At 46.3% G+C, this 12,866-nt stretch overlaps 1 long non-coding RNA gene across 1 annotated transcript in view; it reads left to right on the forward strand.

Annotated features, from left to right (window-relative positions):
- Positions 1-7,205, forward strand: part of LOC148520021 (uncharacterized) — a 169,659-nt gene extending 162,454 nt beyond the window's left edge. Inside the window, exon 4 of the long non-coding RNA XR_015878878.1 lies at positions 6,891-7,205. This is a non-coding gene — a long non-coding RNA (uncharacterized LOC148520021). The remainder of the gene's footprint in view (positions 1-6,890) is intronic.
- The last annotated feature ends 5,661 nt before the right edge of the window (positions 7,206-12,866 follow it).

Consider the following 12,866-nt stretch of genomic DNA (forward strand, 5'->3'; position numbering starts at 1 on the left):
GTGTCCCCTTTATAAATTCCCCAGTATTAATGCCCCTGTATTAGTGCCCCCAATAGTAATGCTCCCTTTGTAGTAGTGCCCCAAGTAGAAAAGCCCCAAGTAGTAGTGCCCCCAGTAGAAGTGCCCCTGGCCCCTGAGTAATGCCTCCTAAGCAATAACCCCAGTAGAAGTGCCCCCCGAGTAATGTCCCCAGTAGTAGTGCCCGGGTGCCCCCAGTAGTGGTGTCTCCCCCAGTAGAAGTGCCCCCAGAGTAATGTCCCTAGTAGCTGTGCCCAGGTGCCCCCAGTAGTGGTGGCTCCCCCAGCAGAAGTGCCCCCAGTGGTAGTGCCTCCCCCCAAGTATTGTCCAGGCTGCCTGCACACACACACACACACAAAAAAAAAAAAAAACAGTAACACTTACCTTCAGCCCCGCTCTGGCCCCAGCTCTGGCGTCCGCTCCGCTCGGCTGCTCCTCTCTCTGCACTATGGGAAAGACGTCATGACGTCCTCCCATAGTGCACATTGTGGGAGCCGGAAGCCGGAGCCTCCGTCTCCGGCTGCTCTGCTCTGCTCTGCCGGGCGCCCGCTGGTAACTGAATCTCAGCGGGCGCCCGGCAGTTAACATGCTGTTTCTACAGCAGGGGTAGGAGGCAGCGCGCCCCGTGCCATTGCACGGGTCGCCTGCCCCTAGAAACGGCCCTGGTAATAGCCTGCGAGTTGCAGGAACTGGCGCCATTACGGCGATTTAGTCCGTAAGTTTAAAGTGGCAATAATTTAATAGGGAAATCTAACTCCTTGATGTGCATGATAAATTGCAGTAGAGGCAGGTTTCATCTCCTTCAATCTTAAGCCACGGATCCACTTGCCGATTAAACAGAGCGATTGAACGATTACGACATCGTAATCGTTCAATCGCTCATTAATCGTGCATAAATCGGGCACTATAATGTTGGAAACTACCAGTGATGCGCGCTTCCACTGGTCATTTCCGACATCAATCATCGCCTGAACATGGCGGTCAATTTGCCGATAACGACAGATTGGCCATGTTCGGGGATGAGGGAGGGTGCCTGCACTGAACAGCATATTGTTCAGTGTGGGCACCTACAAGATGAGGAACGACTGAACAATTACGATGTCATAATCGTTCAAACGTTCCTCAGTTGGGCAAGTGGATACGCGCCATTACTTGTAGTACAGTAGTTTCTTCTTCTGGGTGAAGAAACAGTACTTCAGCATGAGGAGCTAATAGGTGAATTTACCATCAATTGCTGACACAATGTGATATAACATATTAGTCCCTGTTGTTTGTACAGAGCGGTGATGTGGGCGTGGAACATGAGGTATCTCTAAAACAGGATTTGTCTCACAGGTGTGTCACTATCACTAGCACTTCTGTGCCTAGTGACCCCTTGGTTGGTAAAGGAGCAACAGGATTAAAATATGCTGACACTGTTACCTTTCTAGTAAATTTCTCAGCATTAATGGAACTTCCACTTAGCTATGTCGACATGAGATTTTTGACATGGTCATAACGTCGACATGATAATAATGTTGACGGCTAGTTCACCAAAACCACCAGCATATAAAAAAGAGCTCCAGAGTTGCTAAAAAAGAAACAATAGGTGTCAGAGGGTGGCAAGTTTGTTTGCCATGGATGGACCAATGCATGATGCTGTGTATGCACTAGAATTCATAGGTTGTTACATCTGTGCAAAATGTTGAAAACAGCACAATTATAACAGTTTTGTCATGGTATTTGTGCATGTACTTCTCTGCTGCACTCCTCCAATATCAGCCACAGGTGGTCACTTACGCTTGTGCCTCCTGTTACTGATTCTCAAGATTCATCCTAGATTGAGATTCATCTTTGATGATAGTAGTTTCTGTCTCCATCTATATTTTTCTTCTTGTTTTCCCTTGTAATCCTGCTTACCGCTGGACCTTCAGGAGTTCATAACAGGACTGCTAATGCCAATATACCACAAGTTTTTGATTAATTTTGGGCTGTCCTGTGATGTGCATAATTATGTTACAATGTCCTGTTGTTTGTTATACAATCCCTTAGTTTGCCATACTCATGTCATTTATCATATTTAGATACCCTTAAATATGACTGATTAATTTAGTTGGACTGTCAAAATGGGCAACTACAGTATAGACATTTTCTAAATGTACTGTTCATATAAGAATTAAAATTACAATTATTTTTGAAATTGCCAGTTACTACACATGACCTGTTTTAAAATTGCATTCAATTGAACACCATAGCTATGTTGACAATTAAAACATTTAAAATCTGTAATTACTTCACCTGAGCAGACTGTTTGAGCCTAGTGATTCTTATGTATTTTTTAATCACGATCATCTCAATTTCTTCAGCACATTCTCCATATATTGCACACCATACTAAGATCAACGTCTACTTGATGTACTTAAGTAGACAGTAACAGTCCCCCAGAACGTGCCATTGCCTACGATGTCAGTAGAACCCATTCAGTAACCAGGAAAACTCCATGACATAGTTATTGATTATATTGTAACCCTGGTTAGGTTTACGGAGATATATTACATATAAATATAATTCATATACACAATTGAAACAGGTATATATTTTCTGTCATCTATTTACAGCAAAATGCCATTTATGAGGTAAATGTTAAATATACTGTAGGGATAGATGTGATGTAAATATAAGTAAATATGTGGAAATGTATGTACCCTGTGCATGTTAGATATCTATGATGTCAGTGGACTTTGGTGCTTCATGCTGCAGATATACATTTCACAGACATTGGCGATAGTTGCAGAAGGGGGTGGAGTAATATAGATGGGAGTGAATCGGTTCCTGTCAGGAAAATAGGATCCGGTGAGGGGAAGGATATATAACAGCTGTTAGCAGCAGCTGAGAGGCAGTCTGCTGATCCCTCCCTCCAGTGCCTGCCCTCCTGTGACCTGGGCAGCTGGAGAGCAGCGATGAGCTGCCAGGCACAGGGGGGCAGAGCCGGAGAGGGAGCCCAGCTGGAGCTGGGGAAGCAGGTGGGCAGCAGTACTCACCCTGCCTTATTGGTGAAGCGGGAGAAGCTTACCACTGATAAGAGGCAGTGGAGCAGCAGGGGTGGTCCTGGCAGCGGAGCAGAGCAGCAGTTACCAGAGGCATTTCCTGTGGGAGGAGGTAACTAGGGATGGGTAGATCGATTCACCTCACTGAGTTGAGCCTCATGGCTCAACTCAGTGAAGTGTCTCGAGACAGTGTCTTGAGACACGACTCTGTAGATAGAGCAGCGCTGGAGCCAGCAGGGGAGCCAGGGACTCAGAGTGAGTCACTGACAGCTCCGCCCCCCCGCAGCCCAGCACTACAGCTCAGGGTTCACACTGACTCTCCTGAGTCAGTGTACTCCCTGAGCCCTGGCAGTAGCTGCGCGACTCAGTGAGTCGCTAACAGCTCCGCCCCCGGCAGCCCAGCTCAAGCCTCTGCATTGACTCAGGAGAGTCAGTGCACTGCCCTGAGCCCTGGCAGCAGCTGCACGACTCAGAGTGAGTCGCTGACAGCTCCGCCCCCTACACTGCCGATCTGACACAGTGGAGAAGTATGATAAGGTCAGATCAGCAGTGTGGGGGGCGGAGCTGCCATTCACTAGCTGCCGCTGACAGAGAGGCTAGGGGAGGTGGGTGTCTCGACTCACCAAACACTGAGTGACTCGAATCATTCACTCATCTGGATGATTCGAGTCAGTGTGATGAGACACTCACTCACTAGCCATCTCTAGAGGTAACTGCAGGGGCTCGTCAGTGGCTCCAGCTTGACAGCTAATCGGCTGTCAGAAGGAGGGGACAGACGCCCAGCACCACTACCTGTGAGGCGATGCTGGCATATAAAGTCAGCTGTACAGAGGGACTGGCTTGAAGGAAGTGGTGAGAAATCTTTTAATGGAGCAGACTTACACTTAGCAGCCACAGTTACTCTGTAGTTTACACCACATCAAATAGAGAGGCTGTATAGGGGACCAGCAGCCCAGTGGCGTCACAAGGGGGGTGCGGTGGGTGCGGGCCGCACCGAGTGTCACTCTCCAAGGGGGTGACACCAAAATCCGACTCATCCCCGCCCTCCGCTCAGCAGAGCCTGCACTGCAGGGAGACGCCAGGCTGGAGAGGCGCTCTCCCTGCAGCAGCTGCTGAGACAGTTTTTACTTCTGCCGGCTGCCGCTGCGCCTGTCACACTGATGACAGCCAGCGGCAGCCTACTATACACAAGTGCGGCTGTGCTCTTCATACAGTCCCCTACATGGGGGGGGGAGGAGCGCTAGAGGCATGGGGCTGATTACCTACTGTCAGTGTAAAGACGATCAGCCTGACTGAAGCCGCCGGGGTGGATCATGGCAGCTGAGCTCCTGCTCCTCCTCTCTTCAGTGAGTCAGCTCCCTGTCTGACAGATCATCGCTGGGAACAAGCAGGGACAGTCTACAAAACATTTGCCAGTTTACAAGTGTATTCAAATACTGTTGATTACACTTGAATACTGACAAGTAGTTTGTACACTGTCCCTGCTTCTTCCCAGCATGACCCTCTGACCTCCCAGTCAGAGAGGATGAGAAGGAGCTGGGAGACAGCATGCAGTGCAGCAGTAGCAGCCAGCACAGTGACTATGGACTAATGTATACAGTAGGTGTAATGGGAAGCAACTAATTCAGTGAGGAGAGTGTCTATGCTGGGGATGGTGTATTAATGTATGTGCGTGGGTATACTCATTGTGTTTCTGTGTGTATAAGGGGTGTATTCATGTTATGTGTTATATGTGGGTCAATGATGGTCTCTGCATTATCTGGTGGTTACTACGACACTCTGCATTATCTGGCGGTTACTACGACGTTCTGCATTATCTGGCGGTTACTACGACGCTATCTGTATTATCTGATGGTTACTACGACGCTCTTTGCATTATCTGGCGGTTACTACGACACTCTCTGTATTATCTGGCGGTTACTACGACGCTCTCTGCATTAAATGGTGGTTACTACGACGCTCTCTGTATTATCTGGCAGTTACTATGACGCTCTCTGCATTATATGGCGGTTACTACGATGCTCTCTGCATTATCTGGCGGTTACTACAACGCTCTCTGTATTTGGCTGTTACTACGACGCTCTCTGCATTATCTGGCGGTTACTACGACGCTCTCTGCATTATCTGGCGGTTGCTACGATGCTCTCTGTATTATCTGGCGGTTACTATGATGCTCTCTGCATTATCTGGCGGTTACTACAATACTCTCTGCATTATCTGGCGGTTACTACAATGCTCTCTGCATTATCTGGTGATTACCATGACGCTCTCTGCATTATCTGGCGGTTACTACGATGCTCTCTGTATTATCTGGCGGTTACTACGACGCTCTCTGTATTATCTGGCGGTTACCATGACGCTCTCTGCATTATCTGGCGGTTACTACGATGCTCTCTGTATTATCTGGCAGTTACTACAATGCTCTCTGCATTATCTGGCGGTTACTACGATGCTCTCTGCATTATCTGGCAATCACTGTTACACTCTATGCAATACAATAGGGGGCATTACTTCTGGGGATAATATTATAGGGGGCATTACCACTGCCATTGTGGGCACTATTAGGGGGCATTACTAATGGGGGCACTACTACAGGGAGCATTACTTTTGATGGCACTACTACAGGGGGCATTACTACTGAAGGCATTACTACTAGGGGCACTACTAATGGGGGCATTACTACTAGGTCCATTTCTACTGAGGGCATTAATACTGGGGTCACTACTATAGGGGGCACTAATACTATAGAGGGTACTACTATAAGGGGCATTACCACTACCGCTGGGGGCACTATTAGGGGGCATTACCACTGGGGACATTGCATAGGGGCACTGCATAAGGGGCACCACTACTGTGGGCACTACATACGGGGCACCACTACTGGGGGCATTGTGTAAATGTGTCTGCTGGACTGGTATTTGGGGAGTTTGCGGAGCTGCGCATCAATTTTTTTTTTTTTTTTGGTGGGGGGGTGTCACCATGAGTTATAGCACTGGGTGACACCAACACTAGTGATGCCTCTGCAGCAGCCTCCTGGCTGCCCCACAGCTAACAGGCTGTGATAAGGGGATGTGCAGCTGATAAGGAGAGAGGGTTGACCTCGGCCAGTGTGATAAGGGGATGTGCAGCTGATAAGGAGAGAGGGATGACCTCGGCCAGTGTGATAAGGAGATGTGCAGCTGATAAGGAGAGAGGGATGACCTCGGCCAGTGTGATAAGGGGATGTACAGCTGATAAGGAGAACGGGATGACCTCGGCCAGTGTGATAAGGAGATGTGCAGCTGATAAGGAGAGAGGGATGACCTCGGCCAGTGTGATAAGGAGATGTGCAGCTGATAAGGAGAGAGGGATGACCTCGGCCAGTGTGATAAGGAGATGTGCAGCTGATAAGGAGAGAGGGATGACCTCGGCCAGTGTGAGGATAATCCTTCAGTGTGGAATCCCTGAGGCAGCGTGGAGTATTCTGACAGCAGTGAGTAACTAACCCACTCCGTAGCACCACACAATGACTGGCCAGCTACTACAGTACAGAGAAAACAGGAGGGCACACAGAGCTCTAAGGGATCTGTCAGTTGGGACAGATATAAAATACCCCTGCATTACAATGTACTGTCATCAGGATACAGCTATAATTGAAGCTTGGGGGAGCATGTTCTATATTTTTTGTAGTAACAGAGGAGCAAAAGCTAAAAAGTGACTTATTTCAGCTGCAGCCATATAGGGAATATTCTATGCTATGTCAAAGTTTGCAGCCTTATACTCTGGCTTCTGCATGGCTGAACATATGAGGTATCGTTAGCGTCCAGCTCTTAGGCTATTAATCCTTAATGAACTTTTTTCATTTAGGTTTTTAGGAAACCTATATGAGAGGGATACTTTGAGTGTTCACCTTGGATACGATTCATACAGGAGATGCAGCGAATTGACGACTTGGACCAAATGTATTTAAGTTGTTAGGAGTGGTATATTCCAGCACAGTTGAAGGCATATTTACCACCATATAGTATAACGGAAAAAGAACATTTTATTCTTCCGGATTCCAAGCATAACTTAATTTATGGCGATAAACTGTGCATCTGCTTAAAACTGTACAATTTGCTACAATGTTCAGTTAATATTTATGTATACCTATATGTATATGAAACTGTGTATGATTTTATCTCTGAGTGTAAAGGAAGTATTTATTGCCATATTATATTGTTGACACATAAAGATGTTAAAGCTATAATTATAGTGAATTTTATTCCTGGAGGAGTCTGTCAGTCCTTGGGTCTACGTGAACGAAGAAGAACAGGTCATATATATAGATATGTATGTGATGTTACACTGTAATATTATATGTCATTTCAATCTTCATACACAAACATCACATTACACTATCAGGACCTTATTAATATTATAGTGTATCATATGGCTTACCCAGGCAAGCCTTATTTAGTTAGCTTGGGTGGAGGCACTGGATTAATGATAATATAAAAGGTACACTACCTAGAGAGGTTAAGGGTGGGTGCATTATACAACATAGGAGTAACAAAGATAGTAGTAACCTGGTGACCCTTTAGTGGTAAAAAGGGGGGTTACAATATTGATTATATTTTGGTGAGCTTTAGGGCCTAATTCAGCAGTGCACTGCTGAACGCAGATTCCTGATGTTCGGGAAACTGCGAAAGTGCAGAACGGGTCTGCAACCTGCACATAAAATGGCAGCAGACTGTGACTGTGACAGTGATTGACAGTCTGCTGCCGTTTGGGGGCGTGGAGGCTGGGGGTGATGACCTCCATTTCCTGAAACGGAGGCGTGTTGCTGCCATTATCTTTTCTTCTCGACGCGAGCGCCGGAGCAATTCATCATTGCTCCTGCACGTAGACAGCTGATCCGAAAATCAGCTGTCTCCCTGAACACTTTCGGAGAAGTGAATCCATTTTTTAAACGATGTAAAAAAATCATCTAAGTGACTGTATGATTTAGACCCTGAAACACAAAATCGACCAAAAATCGACCTTCAGTAAGTATACCCCCCCGGTGTCATGTTACGAAAATTTTGTATTTTCAGAACTTGATGAATTTAGGTCCCTATACTAATGTATGTGGACGCCAGGCCAGATCGGGACTGAAAGCTAAGTAGGAGATATCCGTGATATCTCCTGTATTACCTTTGTAGTGAATGGTCCCAATACTTAATTTCTCCAAAAGTAGTTTATTTAAGAAATTGAGGGATGATGAATAGACCCCAAAATGTTTGTTTGTTTGTTTGCATAACATTAATGAAATAAAGGATTACCAAAATGTGACAATTTAGTTATTAAGGGCCTGATTCAGACCCACTCGCAAGCGGCTGTCTGCTCGCAAGTGGGTCGATGTTGTGCTCTGCGCATGCGCACGACGGCGGGAGCTCCGTCGTGCGCATGCGCCAGACGCGACGAGCGAAGGACTTTCCTTCGCTCGTTGTGTCTGATCAAAGGGGGCGTGCTGTCGATGTTGATTGACAGCACGCCCCCTTTGGTGGGCGTGCCAGGGGCCTCCCGTCAGAAGCCGGCCCACTGACATCACTAGTGATGTCAGTGGGAGTGATTTTGGCTCTGATAGAGCCAAAATCACTCCGGGGCTTGCGGTTGAAAACCTCAACCGCAGGCTCTGGCTCGCAGTTTCGATGGTCGCGATGGTCATGACCATCGCGGCCATCAAACTGCACGCTCGTATAGGCTGTGGGTGGTGACCCACAGCTATACGAGCGTCCAGGAGGACGCTCCATTTTTATGGAGGGCGGCCCTCATTCAGAGCATGCGCTCTGCTTAGAGCGTACGGCTCTGAATGAGGGCCTAAGAACGTTATAATGTTTGCAAAATGGTCTCAGATTTGCTGCCCTACTGCCCTTGGTTTAAATTAATTCAGTGTTGGCTACAGTTGCACCCAAATCACAGGTGCTAAATACATTCTCTTAAAATGATATAACTGCATATATACGCAAGGTTGCAACTATCGCATGATGTGTGTGGTTTGGCCCCAGAAGCATATGTGCACAGTTTATACCATGTATAAGCAACAAATACTTGCAGTATGCCCAATTTTAAAAGAAAATAATTTTGCTTGTGAAACAAGCATTTAATAAAACATAAAATCTCCTCTCTAATACAGCAGTAACAACTTAAAATGTTATTACTGCTAAAACTTGAAAGCACTTATTAGCGTCACCAATGTATTCACAACCAGCCAATCACAAGCAACTCACTAGTGCTGGTATCCGTCATCATCGTAATATGGAAATTGCATCTGCTCTTGTTCTTAAATAAGACAGTCTACTATATGAGTATACCCCCTCCACCCCCTAGCTCACCTCTCCAGGTGCAAGTGGGAATAACTGCTAAAATCACGTAAATCTGGATAGGTGCAACCAATTTCTATGCATGCGCAGAGCAATTTCACATTGGGGGCCTGATTCAGCAGAGGACACAGATCTATGTTCTCATGCAGATTCACAATTATCGCATGTAGGACCCCGCTATGCCTCTGCATTATTAACATGCAGAGGCTTTTACGGGTGCGGGGGCCGAGGCGACCTGTGTTCCTGGAAATGTCGCACACATTTTCCAGGAGGGATTTGGCCAGGGTCTGTGTCGGTGGACGCAAACTTCCTGGCTTAGCAGACTGCCTGGACCCGGGCAGGCTATGGTAGGCATCAGCCTCTGCAGCTTGCTCAAAAGAGCAATCATCACGACAGTTGCAGTGGTGATCCCAGGCTGTGACCTCGGTCAGACATCTCCTGCTGCATTTGCATTTTTGCAGGACGGAATTGCAAAGCCACTTGTGTTCGGTTTTGCAATTCCGTCATCTACTGAATCAGGGCCTAAATACGCTACTGAAACTGGGCAGTTCTCTCTGTGTAGAGCCACGGTATGTTCTCAATACATCTGTGTGGGTTTCGTACTGGAAACAAGTTACAAGTTCAGTTCTGTCATTTATTATTCCTTACATTTCCTTTGTACTGAATTGCAGTGTGGTTCTTTAACTAAAGGAGGGTAGAAAGTGAACAACATGAATAGGAGATATAAACATAAACATATGTATATGTGTGAAATACTATGTGATAACTTTTTTCAGCAGCTGCTACACATGAAATCAATTTGCCAGGTTTGCAGTGATGTCAATGGTTTTAGCACAATTTAATAAACCCATGAGCAAAGTGGAGATGTGCTGAGACTCACACAAACTCATTACAAGCAATGCTTTATATAAGTCGCAGGGCAGTGCATCACTCTTTCAGTCCCTACACATAGATTTAAATGATTGGTATGCTCACTGTTATTTGGTGACATGGGATGTTATATTATATCCTAACTTACCATCAAGTTTGCTGACCCTACACCTTCCTCCACCGATACAGAATGAACACTAAAACGCTAACACGTGACTGTAGCACAGATTGACACTGGAGCAGATAATATTTCTTCCTAGGATCTCATATAACTTGCTTGCTGTTTCCGGTATGATTCCGGCATATGAGTGCTGAAGTGCTCCTAGCTCTGTATAAGCCTGGAATATTTAGACAGCATGTAGGGCCTAATTCAGAGTTGTAAGCTATTGTTGCCACAGCTGCGATTTTTTTCAGCTGAGGATGTGTGACAATATGGTCATGTAACAGCCGCAGGAACTTGTATTGAGACGCCCACCGGAGCCATCACAGCTGTAGGCAACTGCGTACACATTTGACGCATCGTACGCAGATCCAGAAAACATTGATTCCGTGAGTGAGTCTATGCAGGGCCAGATTAACAATGGGGCGGATGGAGCTCCTGCTCCAGGCCTCCAAATAAATATAGGCCCATCATCATAACAGCATGATGTTGACTGACCATCTGCTGTCCACATGGTCAGCCATAAATCATAAGTAGTAAAATTGTATTTCTAGTTACCTCACAAAATAGATTTTTTTTTCTTTTACATATTTACGGAGACATTGGTGTTGAGATTATAGCAGGTGTATATGCCCATGTGGCTCTGGCCACACCATACAGCACTGGTCACACTTTCAAAATAGGCCCTTAAACATTTTCAGCTCCAGGCCCATGTGGCCCTCAATCTGGCCCTGAGTCTATGGTCACTGAGAATGGCCAACGTAAATGAGACGCTGGAGCCATGTTTCGTGCGTATGGGCTCACAGATGCTGGATTTGATACCCCCCTGAAATGGTCAAGACACACCTGCATTTTTGTCTGACACTCCCCATAGTGCATACTTGCCAACTCTCCCTCATTGTCAGGGAGACTCCCTGAAATAGTAGCAATCTCCCTGTCTCCCTGAAGAGTCCAGTAATCTCCCTGATTGCACCTTACCCCATTATGTAGCTGTTATAAAAAAAATGGAGATATATACATTCAAATGGAATCATTAGTTTAATTTCCATGCATTGGTTATAAGGCACAATGGGGCTCATTCAGAGCCGCTCGTTAGCGGCAGTACGCTCGTTCCGAGCGATGTTTGCACATCTGCGCATGCGTACGCTTTTTAGTACGCATGCGCGAACCAGTCAGTGCGGCCGAAAATCGTTTGTACGCTATATAGCGCGTGCCTGCTATTTTGAGTGACAGAATGAGGCGTATGTGGGTGGTAACAGGGGAAGGTGCTTGAAAATGGGGAGTGGAGATCCGAACGCAGGCGTGCTTAAAGGTCAAAACGGGCGTTTTATGGGTGTGTATATTTAAAACAGCAGCGTCAATGACCACGTCACTGGGTTATTTTATAGCCAGAACTGCTCGCAAATTTGTGGTAGCAAACACCAACCACAAGAATAGCGAGCAGTTCATACGCTGGTCGATGTACTCGATTAATCTAATAAATAGCGGACATGACGTATGGTGCGAGCGGCCAGGGGGCGTTTTTAACAAATAAACGAGCGTATGTTTTGCTCGTTCATTCAGGCTTAGAGGTGTGAACAGACTGCAATGTGCGTACGGATCATTTGAATAGCCACCCCTTGTTTTTAAACGAACGACCGCAAATAGCGAACGGCTCTGAATGAGGGCCAATGATCCCTATAGCTACATGCATTTTCCGAAGGTATCAGTGTGTTTCCATCAACAAATTTATCTTACTAACTGCTGTGGGTTTACATTTGGATATAAATCAATTTTTTGAGACGCCTCTCAGATGTAGCAGTACACGCCCACTTTAACGTGCGCATAGGTGTTGTTTTCACAATCTCCCTGAAATGCTTTTTCAAAAGTAGACAAGTATGCCATAGTGTCCCCCACATGCTCCCTGCCTGTCAATCACACTGTGAATACAGACTTGCAGCATGCGAGTGTGGTAATGTACCTTGACGCATACGCTGTGCGACTCAGATGCATGCACAGTGGCTAAAAATCGATCAATTTGCGAAAACATCGTCATTGCGTACAACTCTGAATTAGGCCGGTAATGTGGTAGGACTAGGAGGATGTGAAAAGCACCCATTGTTAGATTGCTGTTTCCAGTGGGAGGTTCTCTGTGAAATATATGGCTATTTGCTAATGCTATTAGAAAGGATGTGTGTAACATATGGGTGGCATATAGGAAATATTCATGGAACATATGGTTAGCAATAGGAAATATAAGTATCTCTGTGGAATATATGAGGTCAGGTTTGCCCTCTGAATGCATTGATTAGAGTTTGGATCTTCATGTTCCTAGCAAAGGAACATAGCTACAGCCAGCAGCGGCTCCTGCCCTCTAACCTGAAGGGGACTGCCACTGCTGCTGGTCTGACCGTGGCCAGATGGGTCCCGGTGCCTGCGCAATGAATCTGGCAGGCGCCTGGACTGGCACATGCACATGAGCAGCGGTGG

Source organism: Taudactylus pleione, unplaced genomic scaffold, assembly GCF_031769625.1.
Source record: "Taudactylus pleione unplaced genomic scaffold, aTauple2 ptg000178l, whole genome shotgun sequence".
Taxonomy (NCBI): Eukaryota; Metazoa; Chordata; class Amphibia; order Anura; family Myobatrachidae; genus Taudactylus; species Taudactylus pleione.